General features: G+C 38.9%; 1 pseudogene; it reads right to left on the bottom strand.

Annotated features, from left to right (window-relative positions):
* Window positions 1-5,144: 5,144 nt before the first annotated feature.
* Window positions 5,145-5,813, bottom strand: LOC136794183 (RING finger protein 11-like; annotated as a pseudogene).
* Window positions 5,814-12,129: the final 6,316 nt, after the last annotated feature.

Genomic DNA, 12,129 nt, shown 5'->3' on the forward strand with positions numbered 1-12,129 from the left:
TGACTGACATACTAAGTTTAATGTACTCTCTTGGTTTATATTCTGCCTTCTCTAATTAAATTTTTATTCTTTCCTGACAAATGAAGTAATACATATTTTCATGGTTTTGCCTTATAGGACTTACCAGAAACTATTCGTTATTTAAGAATTTGTACAATTAGGCATCAGGTGCCAGATGATGACACAATTTTAAAATTCCCATGTGCTATTAATGGGTTTTTGAAAGAAAATAAAGATAATGGTGAGTTGTTTCTGTTTTTTTTTTTTACCTGAACTTTGATATGCATTTTGAGTGGGGTTGGGGATTTTTAACATTTTTAATAGTTCTGACATTAAGCCTGTTGTGTTTGGTAACAGTAAGGTGGAAATGTCTGAAGGTGCTGATAGGGTATGGTGTTTTTCCTGTTTATGGTCACAAACAATTTAGTTTAGTTTGGAAAGTGATTTTCGTGGAAATATGAACTGAAGTAGCTTACTTACCTCTTTTTAAAAAATTTGAATGGAAAACACATAAAAAGATAAAAATGTTTTTTGTCCTATTTATTGGTTGAGATGTGGAAGAAAAGGTTAAGACTCTCAGGTTCTTAGCGTATATAAAAGAGAAAAGAAAAAGCAAAGGTTCAGAGTGGGACAGATCCGTAGAAGCAAAACAAAAGAGAGTGGACCAGTAGAGTGGCTTCCTTATCATGTGTTTAAGATATTTTTGCTGCTTTTACCCTTTGGGTGCAAGTGAGGGAGAACACTACCACCTCTTGTCCGTATCTTCAGACAGGAAGAGCTGCAAAGGGTGGTGTTTTCTTGTTTCTGCTTTAAGATCTACTCTGTTGATAGTGGGTCTTAATACTGTCTGAATTGTAAGGCTCCGCCTGCCTTTTTCTAGCAGCTAACTGTCAGAAGGAACATGGTATTTGCTGTGTTTTAAGACTGAGGAATCTTTCATCTTTGGAACACCAGTGACCCACAGGAGAAGGTGTTCATCTTGTCCTCTTTCTAAATTTAGGCTGAGGAGTGTGCACTTTATTAAATAAACCTGACAGACAGTAAATATTCCGTGTATATATAAAATGATGCACATATATACATAAAACAGGGAGTAGGGGAGAAGGAATAGAGATGGAGCTGGGAAGATAGGGGATAGGAGGTGAGAGAGAGAAGGAGAGACTGGAATTTCAAGATAAATTTTCATTCTATAACCTGGATGCTTAATGCAGGTACTAGCTCTTAAACATCTTAAGACCTATACACAGATCTTCCCTGTACTTTAGCTTTAAAACTTGAGAGGCTTGTCCTTGCCCATGATAAGCAGGGTATCTACAAAGGAGGCAAATTATCTGATTTGTGTAAACTGTAGTCACAGAAATGTTACCCCTTAAGATGTTAGGGTGCAGCTGCTGGCCCTCTCACTTCCTCCAGGCTCGTTTGTGTGTGTTCTGTCTGTTCCGCGTGGGCTAGAAGATCCCTACGAGTGCCTGAGAACACGTTTGTAAACCTTGATTGTTCACATGTTATACCAAATGTAGTCCATTTCATATGCTGACTCGTGTGTGGGTCTTCTGCATGCAGTGGGCTAACTTCACCATGCTCTCTGCCATTGCAGTCTCAGGACCTTAGTTATGATCCGTTGGTGGTTTCCTCTGCTCTAAGCCCCTCCCACAGATGCCAGGCTCACTGATAAAGAGGAGGAGACTCTACTATCCACTCCCTAGAATTGGTAGAGACTCAGAAAATAAATTGTTTTAGTAAACACCGAGAGCCTTATAGGTTTGTTGTTAGGGCACATGGATACAGAGGTGACTAGAAGTCTTTGTTCAGTAGCAACTTGCAGTTATCTACGAAGGTAAACATGTAGTGACTATAAAGTGGGTTAATTATAATAAAAGAATCAAGTGCAGCAGGAAAATAGAGGAAAAATTGAGGAAGGCCTGACTGAGGAGACATCATTTGAGCTGGGTTTGGGGGAAGAGGATTTTGCCGGAATGAGGAAAGGACAGCCCAGGTATTGGGAAAAGGTACTAAAGGCACAGGGCTTGAACTTGTGCTCGGGAGGGGCAGCCTCTAGTGTGACTAGAGTGTAGTGTGAAAGGGCAAAGAATTCATACATTCATTTTCAGCAAATATTTGTATAACACCTTCTAAGTTGAAGGCACTGTTCTAGGAAGTAGGAAAAGAACAAAGTTCTTTCCCTTACGTACTTTACGTTCTAGTGGGGGAGAGAGATAAATAAATAAGTAAATATATGGAGTGTCAAGTGGTGCTAATTCATTGGAATATAACAACACATGATGAAGAGGTGAGGGCATGTGGTAGGTGATCAGGGACACCTGTTTTATAGACAGACTTATGGGTGTCCACTGTATCCATGGTTTAAACAGGACTGGCTACCTCATCTGCAGGTGAGTTGCCAACCCCAAGAGGCAGACCATGTTTAAATTGTTCTGTTTACAATAGTAATGCAAGCTAATGTAAGCTGAATGCAAAAACTGCAGTCAGAGAAATGTATGAAGTGGAAGGCAATTTTGCCTCCTACTCAGAGGTTGCCACCAGTCATAATTTAGCACATATGTTTTCAGACGTAAAAATGCAGATGTAACCATATACGATGCTCCCTTGTTATCTGCAGCGGGATTGGTTTTAGGACTCCCCATGGATGCCAAAATCCTCAGATGCTCATTTTTCCATATGTAAAATGGTGTAGTATAATTGGCCTTCCATATCTGCAGGATATGGAACCGTTGGATATACAGAACTAACTGTACATGTGATTGAATGGTATAGTATTCAGACATTTTGGTTTATAATTTAATATATGATGGACAGCTTCCTAGGAAAATATTTGGAGATGTCATTATTTATTTATTATTATTTTTCCCTCCAAATTTGCTTTATGTAGTTGGATATAAATTAATGAACAAAAATTTCAGCAAGATACATGTAAGAATTTAATAGAACCAGATATTCTAATTCTTTGAGTTTTTCTCAAACTCATCATGGGGTTATAAGAAAATTAACCAACATGCATACTACTACAGTTAAATGTCAAATGTTTAAGTGCTTATGACATACTAAATTCTTGTATAATGAACTTATGAAGAACCCTTCAAGAGACTTGTGTTTTGTATGTAGAAAAGTGTTGAGTTAAATATTCAACTCAATATAAAATAGTCAGAAACACTTCTGATTTGTTAGGTTGAGATTGCTTCTCCTTGTAGTAATGAAAGATTTTTTAGCTGTAGTATCACTGGGCTGAACAAATATGTCACCTTCGAGTACATAAGGAAAAATAAACACATGCTAAATGGGTAAAACTTTACAACTCCATCTTTCCTAGACCATCTCTACTTCTAACACTTCAGAAGCTTAGAGATTCAGAGTATTCTTACGTTAATTGCAAGAAATATATAAAGGAGAAATTCCTTCTTTTTTGAGATCACAACTGTGAAGTCGTGATTATACAAATTCTGCATTTGTGTGTAAAACATGAAACACATTTATCTTAATTCTCCCTGCTTAGAATTGTCAGTCAACTAGCAGGACTTTCCTTCCAAGAAACAGAGACTGAGATGTGTTGTATATGACTTCAGTAACCTCAGCACTACAATAAGAAAACATGCAGTATCCTTTTGCTGTGGTTCAAGACAACAGGGAAGGAGGTCACAGGAAAGAATAAGTCAAAATTGTTACAACTGAGAAACTTTCCTCAGTTTAACCATGGTGCCTCTTTCATTTTTACATAAGCATGGTGGCATAATTCAAGCTCAATAAATCAGAATTCTTAATGTGGAAAATTTACCTTGACTTTTAATTATCACCATATTAACAACCAAAATGATTAGATGAAACACATAAGAATGGGTAATGTTAAATCCCCATTTACTAGAGTTAGTTTCTGGACACAGTAACTCACTTTTTAATGAGAAGAGGAACCATGAATCTCAGTTTGCTTACAAGGTAGGAGATCACTTTGAATTCTGCCTTTCTTAACTGCCAGTAGATATCGCACTTGTAACAGGTTATAAATAAACTGGTTTTAAAGCACAGAGCAAGCCACAACAGTAAGAGAACACTATTTAAGAAGACCTAAGGCAATGAATTCCATTTCCAATGGAAAAAAAGAATCATATGGTCTTGGACAAACAATTCTGAATGGTTTACTTAACAGTTCCTTAGTAGTTCTTCCTTGCTCATAGAACTTTATGATTTTTTGAGGAGTGAAGCATTCAGCTTTAGTGGATAAATCCTTGTTAGGCTGAGACAATCATTATTCTATCTCTCTTTGCCATGAATTGTCTTATGAATGGTCATATCAATCTGTTTTGGCAAATGAGTAATTAGGGGAAGGCTGTTATTGTGCTTATGAGAATGATATTTTTCTCTGAAAAAAGATAAATAATATGCATTAGGTAAATGAGCATTTGGGGTCTTTTTCTGTTCACTCCTTGTTTTGTGAGAATATGATTCTTGGTTTTACAGCAGCCATCTTGTAACTCTGAGATGATCATATGCCAATAATGGCAAATGGTAGATTAGAAAGAACCAGCAAACACAGAAAACAGCAACATCAATAGTAACAACAATCACAGCCAAAGAACAATGGGACCTTAACTTGTGGAGTTCCTATAAGGTAAAAAATAAATGCTCTATTTTTATTCTAAAAAAAAGAACTATGCAAACAAGCTTAAAACTAGTTTTTTTTGTGCCAGTGTTGTAAAATGTAGCTTTAAATAACACCTTGACCCAAATGCCAGTAACTTCAGAAAAGAATTTGGGTAGGGGGAAGAAGAAAGTTATCTCACTTAGGAAAAACAACTACTATCTTTATCCTAATCTTCGACACAGATGTGAAATATATGTAGCTGCTGTAACAATTTACACAATTCCTATGTACTGGAGAAATAACAATATCTAAATACAATTATATTTTTAAACACTGGGTGATGGCTTTACATAGAAATAGCATCCTACTTTTCCCCCTAAATTTCTAAAAGATCACGTACTTATCCCCAACATCGGCAGCCGTTCAGGAATTTTTAGGAAACTTTCATGCATGATCTTAATTCCCAATCCGTGGCTCCTTGGGCTCAACGACAAAAGACCAAAACCACCAAAAATGATGGTTCACTTGAAGTCAGGTGAGAGACACTGGCTCAGTTAGTCTCGTAGGACAGAAGCAGTGCTGCATCAACTGTCTCCATGCAGGAGGGGCACGTGAAGGGTCTCATCAGCCAGTCACCTGTACAGCCCAGGTGATCTGCATAAACAGCAGTAATCAAATTGGATTTGCATAAACAAAGTCCATCATACAGATCCCACACTCCCAGATCTTTTTAAAAAATATTTGTTTTATTTAATTAATTAATTTATTGGTTTGCACCGTGTCTTACTTGCAGCCGGTGGGCTCCTTAGTTGTGGCATGCAAACTCTTAGTTGCGGCATGCCTGTGGGATCTAGTTCCCTGACCAGGGAATGAACCCGGGCCCCCTGCTTGGGAGTGTGGAGTCTTTACCCACTGCACCACCAGGGAAGTCCCCCGGATCCTTTCTTCTGATCCATTTCTTCCAGGGTCATAAACTCCTTCAGGCTGATGCTGTACGAAGCCTATTCTTTGAGCTATCCTAATTTGTTCCTCTCAGCTGAGTGGCTGGGCATGTCTGCCTAGGTGTTGGATGATAGACCAAAACTGGAACTTGATCCAGATATGGCAGCAGCGGCTCCTGATCCAGCTCCGTCCCCTTGCCAAAGCTAGCCCAGTCAGACTGAGACTTGTGAGGCATGGAGATGTGATCCGAAGTGGGGGAATTAAGGCAGTTCCCCATCTTCCGGGGCTTGAGTGTGTGATCTGTTGTGTGCTGTTTTGACAGTCTTCCAACCTCATTCTTTTTTAAAAAATAATTAATTAATTAATTAATTTTATTTATTTATTTTTGATTTTTTTTTTTTTTTTTTTTTTTTTTTTTTTTTTTTGTGGTATGCGGGCCTCACTGTTGTGGCCTCTCCCGTTGCGGAGCACAGGCTCCGGACGCGCAGGCTCAGCGGCCATGGCTCACGGGCCCAGCCGCTCCGCGGCATGTGGGATCTTCCCGGACCGGGGCACGAACCCGTGTCCCCTGCATCGGCAGGCGGATTCTCAACCACTGTGCCACCAGGGAAGCCCCTATTTTTGAATTTTTAAAACTTCTTTATTTTTTATACAGCAGGTTCTTATTAGTTATCTATTTTATACATATTAGTGTATATATGTCAATCCCAATCTCCCATTTCATCTCACCACCACCGACCCCCGCCCTGCCCCACTTTCCCCCCTTGGTGTCCATACGTTTGTTCTCTACATCTGAGTCTCTTTTCTGCCTTGCAAACCGGTTCATCTGTACCATTTTTCTAGATTCCACATATATGCATTAATATACAGTATTTTTTTCTCTTTCTAACTTACTTCACTCTGTATGACAGTCTCTAGGTCCATCCACGTCTCTACAAATGACCCAATTTCATTCTCTTTTTTTGTGGTACGCGGGCCTCTCCCTGTTGTGGCCTGTCCCGTTCCGGAGCACAGGCTCCGCACGCACAGACTCAGCGGCCATGGCTCACAGGCCCAGCCACTCTGTGCATCAGGGATCCTCCCAGACTGGGGCACGAACCCGTGTCCCCTGCATCGGCAGGCGGATTCTCAACCACTCCGCCACCAGGGAAGCCCCAATTTCGTTCTTTTTTATCGCTGAGTAATATTCCATTGTGTATATGTACCACATCTTCTTTGTCCTTTCATCTGTCGATGGGCATTTAGGTTGCTTCCATGACCTAGCTATTGTGAATAGTGCTGCAATGAACATTGGGGTGCATATGTCTTTTTGAATTATGGTTTTCTCTGGGTATATGCCCAGTAGTGGGATTGCTGGATCCTATGGTAATTCTATTTTTAGTTTTTAAGGAACCTCCATACTGTTCTCCATAGTGGCTGTATCAGATTACATTCCCACTAGCAGTGCAAGAGGGTTCCCTTTCCTCACACCCTCACCAGCATTTGTTGTTTGTAGATTTTCTGATGATGCCCATTCTAACCGGTGTGAGGTGATACCTCATTGTATTTTTGATTTGCATTACTTTAATACTGAGTGATTTTGAGCAGCTTTTCATGTGCCTCTTGGCCATCTGTATGTCTTCTTTGGAGAAATGTCTAGTTAGGTCTTCTGCCCATTTTTTGATTGGGTTGTTTGTTTTTTTAATAGTGAGCTGCATGACCTATTTATATATTTGGGAGATTAATCCTTTGTTGATTCATTTGCAAATATTTTCTCCCATTCTGAGGGTTGTCTTGTGGTCTTGTTCATAGTTTCCTCTGCTGTGCAAAAGCTTTTAAGTTTCATTAGGTCTCATTTGTTTATTTTTTAAGGCTGCATTGTTCCTTTGGTTATTGATGAGCATATAAAAGTCAGAAGTTTTTGATATTATAAAACGTCCAAGTAGTGAACATTCCTGTGTGAACATCTTTGAATATATATGCTTTGTCTCAGTTAACTTCACTCAGAATTGGACTTCTGCATCAAAGAGTTTATGCCCTTATGCTTTTTGTGGATGTTGATACACTGTACCAATTTATGGTTGTTCATGCAGGAAATACTTATTGAGCATCTGTTATGTTTAAGCACTGTTCTGGGTGCTAGCAAAACGACTTGTGAAATTTTGTGAGTGAAGAGACTTGACCTGCCCTTTGTGAATTCTAACAGTGCAGAGAGGGAATAGATAGTCAAGAATCATACTCTGCATGTCGAATTACAACTCTGACAAGTGCCAAGGAGAGGGACATGGTACCATGAGAGCATATTTTAGGGAGTTTTTGATCTCATCATGGAGTTTAGAGAAGGTTTATTCAGGGATGTTTCAGCTGATATCTGAAGGATGAGTCGGTATTAACCAGATAGGGACGTTGGGGAGAGATTTCTGAGCATAAGGAACAGCACAAGACCCTATAAGAGGAAAGCATATGCTGTGTGGGAGGAACTGGCCTGGATGGTGGGGCTGTTGGGGGAGCATGTCATGATGATGGAGCTGCAAGTGTGGGTAGGAGCTCGATCGTGCAGGCTTATGTTTAAGGTTTCAGACTTTAAGAGGAATAGAAAACCATTGAAATTTCTTGTGGAAGGTGAGTGTGTGGAACATAACCAATTGCACTTTCAACCTGTCGTTTTGCTACCGAGTGTAGAATACACTGTGGGGAGAAAGAGTGGAAGTGAGGAAACAAGTTAGGAGACTTTTGTAGAAATTGGGCATAATGGTGGCTTGGACCAGGGTGTGGTGGTCATTTTGGTGGAAAGATGTGGACAGATGCTAGAGGTATGTAGGCAGTATCATTGTTAGCACTGGTTGTGGGTTGACGGTGAGGGTGAGGGAGAAATAGCTGTCAGTGACGATGATTCCTAAGCTTCTGGCTCCTATGGTTGGTTAGATAGGGGTTTTTAGATATGATGTTAATCTTGATCCTAATTTGTCTTTTGTTATTTGTTGCTTCTTGATGAATACTCTGTCATATTAAGTCTCCTGTTTTGAGTGTACAAAGCATTTTGACTGAAACTGACTGTTGTATGTTATCAGATAACTTTTAAACATCTGCCAGTTTGGTCCTGTATTTTATTCTCTTTCATTTATTAATTAAATTGTTGTATTAATGTAAATAATTATATTAATAGATTTTCTAAAGTTGCATTATCCTTGCATCCTTGGAATAAAGACTTTTTGTAGTCATGGTATATATTATTGTTTAATAATTATTGATTAGATGTGCTGATATTTTCTTAGGATTTTTATATCTATATTTGTAAAGCGAAATTGGACCATTTTTGCAAAAACTTGATTTTCTTTTCTTTTTATTTACAAATGGCTTGAATTTTGTTGTTTTGTAGATATTTGATTGATGTAGAAGGCATGTGGCCAGATGATGCAATTGAATGTAAGTATCAGGGTTGTCACTACTTTTCCCTTTTTATAAAATATGAAGGTAGAAGTGTAGGAGAATGTCTCAAATTTTGGAAAAAGAGAAAAGTTTGTAATTCATTTGTCCTGACATAGCATAACCTTTTACCAAAAGTTGATAAAGGAATGTATCTGGAAATAGCGAGATATAACAGCCTGAATAATTAGTCAGTCGATTTCAGCTTGTTTTTCTTTCTTAAATTTTTTAAATTAATTTACTGAGTTTTGATATTATATCCACTGCATCACCAAGGAAGTCCCTTTTTCTTTCTTCCTTCCTTCCTTCCTTTCTTTCAAGCTGCAAGTCATTTTAAATACATGACTTCTTACTAAAAGTCTCCAGTTCATATAACCAAGGGATTTATAACTTCTCCTTTAAAAGATTTATTCCTGGGACTTCCCTGGTGGTCCAGTGGTTCAGACTCTGCACTTCCAGTGCAGCAGGCGTCGGTTCAATCCCTAGTTGGGGAGCTAAGATCCCACATGCTGTGCAGACAAAGAAATTTTTTTAAAAAGTTATATTCCTGTATTATTGAATTTAGTGGTTTAGGTTTTGTTTGAATATTTAGAAGATTTCAATTTATTTACCAGGTACAAACAAAACATCATGTAAAAATAGTTTTCCAGAAAGTATTTCCATCATTCTCTTCTTCCCTTTCTCGTGCAGACTGGTGTTTTATCTTTACAAGTTCTGCGTCGTTCCATAAGAAAGCTGCTCTTCTTCTGGTTTCATAAGAGATGGTGAACAATGGTAAAATATCCAGTTTACCTAAATTTCTTGAGTACACTTCGGGGAGCAAATGATGGGGTGGGATGTTGGGACAGAGTGAGAGCTACAGATTCTGGTGAGACTGAGAGTCAGTCACAAAAATTCCTGGGCTGTGGTGAAGGGAGAACAAATATAAATCAAGTTCCTGCTGGTGGACAGGAAGCCACAGTGAAGAAGAATGGTGTGTAGCTGGGCTGTGTAATTGGGCCCATAAGTGCTGTGTCTTCTGATGGTAATTATGAACAGAAACCAAATAATAATTCCTAATAACATGTAGGTGACCAATCCTTGAGAGCTGAGGCAGAGAGAAGGAGAGACGGCATTATACCTTGTCTCTGGTTCATTGAGTTTCCCAGGCTGATTTGTGACCAATCTTGGGTGAAATCATAACTAAATCATTTTTGCTAAGGTGATCAGCTTTCATGGGGTCCTTTCTCTGCACTCTGTCCAATGAAAAAGCCCACTGATGAAACAGCCATGAAGAACATGTTTCCTCATGGCCTCGCACCTCCATTTCAAAGTGCTTTAAAACTTCTTTTCATCCAAAAATCAATGACAGAAAAGGATTGGGATCAAATCCCGTACAGACGTAGTGAAAGAAAAAAGAGAATAAGGAGCAGAATAGCATCTCTTCAGACAATAAAATGAAGTTGGAAAAGACAGGTCCACAAACCAGATCAAAAGTGTAACCTAGTATTTCACAGTGGGCTTTTAAATGATGTTAGGAAAAAGAATGCAAAAGTTGAAAGAACATGGATTGAGGAGGGAATGGGAAGTTATTGTTTAATGGCTATAGAGTCTCTGTTGGGGATGGTGAAAAAGTTCTGGAAATGGTAAATGCTGATAAATGCCACCTTTGGGTGTTTGGTTTTAGTTGATCTTCTTCCATGTAAGGGTTTGGAGAGATTCAGAGACTGCGCGGCTGCCTCCATCTTTCTGAGGTCCTGCTCAATCTTTTTTGACATAATTATTTTGAATTTGGAGAGTGGTGATGTTTGCACAGCATTGTGAATGTATTTAATGGCACTGAATTGTATACTTGAAAATGGTTGAAATACTAAATTTTGTTTTATGTGTATTTTACCATAATAAAAAAAGATGAAAGAACAGCATAAACCAGAATTAGGTAAGATGATAGAACTCAGGACAGAATTCAAAGTAAAAGAAAAAAATTTCAGAAATGAAGACTACATTTAAAATAATACAAGAGTGGGTACTTCCTGGGTTGTCCAGTGGTTAAAAATCTGTCCTCCAGTGCAGGGAATACACGTTGGATCCCTGGTTGGGGAACTGACATCCCACATGCTGCAGGGCAAGTAAGCCCGCACGCAGTAACTACTGAGCCCACGTGCTCTGGAGCCCACGCGCCACAACTAGAGAGCCCACGAGGCACAGGGAAGACCCCATGCACTGCAATGAAGAGCCTGCGTGCTGCACCTAATACCTGACACCACAAAAACTAAACAAATAAATTAATTAAATAAATTAAATAAAATAATACGAGTGAATGAACATACTGGATAATGCCTTAAGAGAAACAAACAAGAAAAGGAAAAAAAATTTTAATCAAAAAGAAGATAAAAAGAATTTTAGAGAAATGGCAAACATAAAACAGGCAAAAATAGGACAGCTCTGAAAAGAGTAATATAAATAGGTGTAAGAATCTATTATACCATAAAAGTGACATTTAAAATCAGTGGGACAGATTAGTCAATCAATTGTGATACATACATGTTGGGGTATAAATATTTCTCTGGAAGGATCCACAGCACGACAAAAGCAGATGTCTCTGAGGAGGGAAACGTGTGGCTGGGGAAAGTGGGAAAAAGGGTGACTTTTCATTGAATTGTCTTGTGTATGTACCTTTTCTAATGTTCTGTCATGTGAATCTGTTACCTCTGAAGTTCGCTGAGTTCAAACCCCAGTTCCCCAAATTGCTAGCTCTTAATCCTGGGCAAACTCTTCACACTCTCCAAGCCTCTTTATCTGTGAAATAAGGTCAGTAACTTAGCCTGGTGCTGCCTGGCACAGAATAAACTCTCAATAAATGGAGTTTATTAGTGAAAAAACCCCAAATGCCCATCAGTGCAGGAATGGATTTTTTAAATGGGGTGTATATGTGAAATATACAGTCATGAAAAGGAATGAAGTACTGACACATGCTACGACATGGACGAACTTGAAAACATTATGCTAATTGAAAGAAGCCAAACACAGTGGTCATATGTGTATTATTTCATGAAATGTCCAGAAAAGGCAAAACCGTAGTGACAGAAAGCAAATGAATGGTTGCAGGGACTGAAGGAGGAGGGGATGAAGAGGGCCTGCTGATGGTTACGGGGGCTTCTCTTTAGGGTGATGAAAACGTGATGGGTTAGATGACGCTGATGGTTGCA

The sequence above is a fragment of the Kogia breviceps genome, chromosome 4, assembly GCF_026419965.1.
Source record: "Kogia breviceps isolate mKogBre1 chromosome 4, mKogBre1 haplotype 1, whole genome shotgun sequence".
NCBI lineage: Eukaryota > Metazoa > Chordata > Mammalia > Artiodactyla > Physeteridae > Kogia > Kogia breviceps.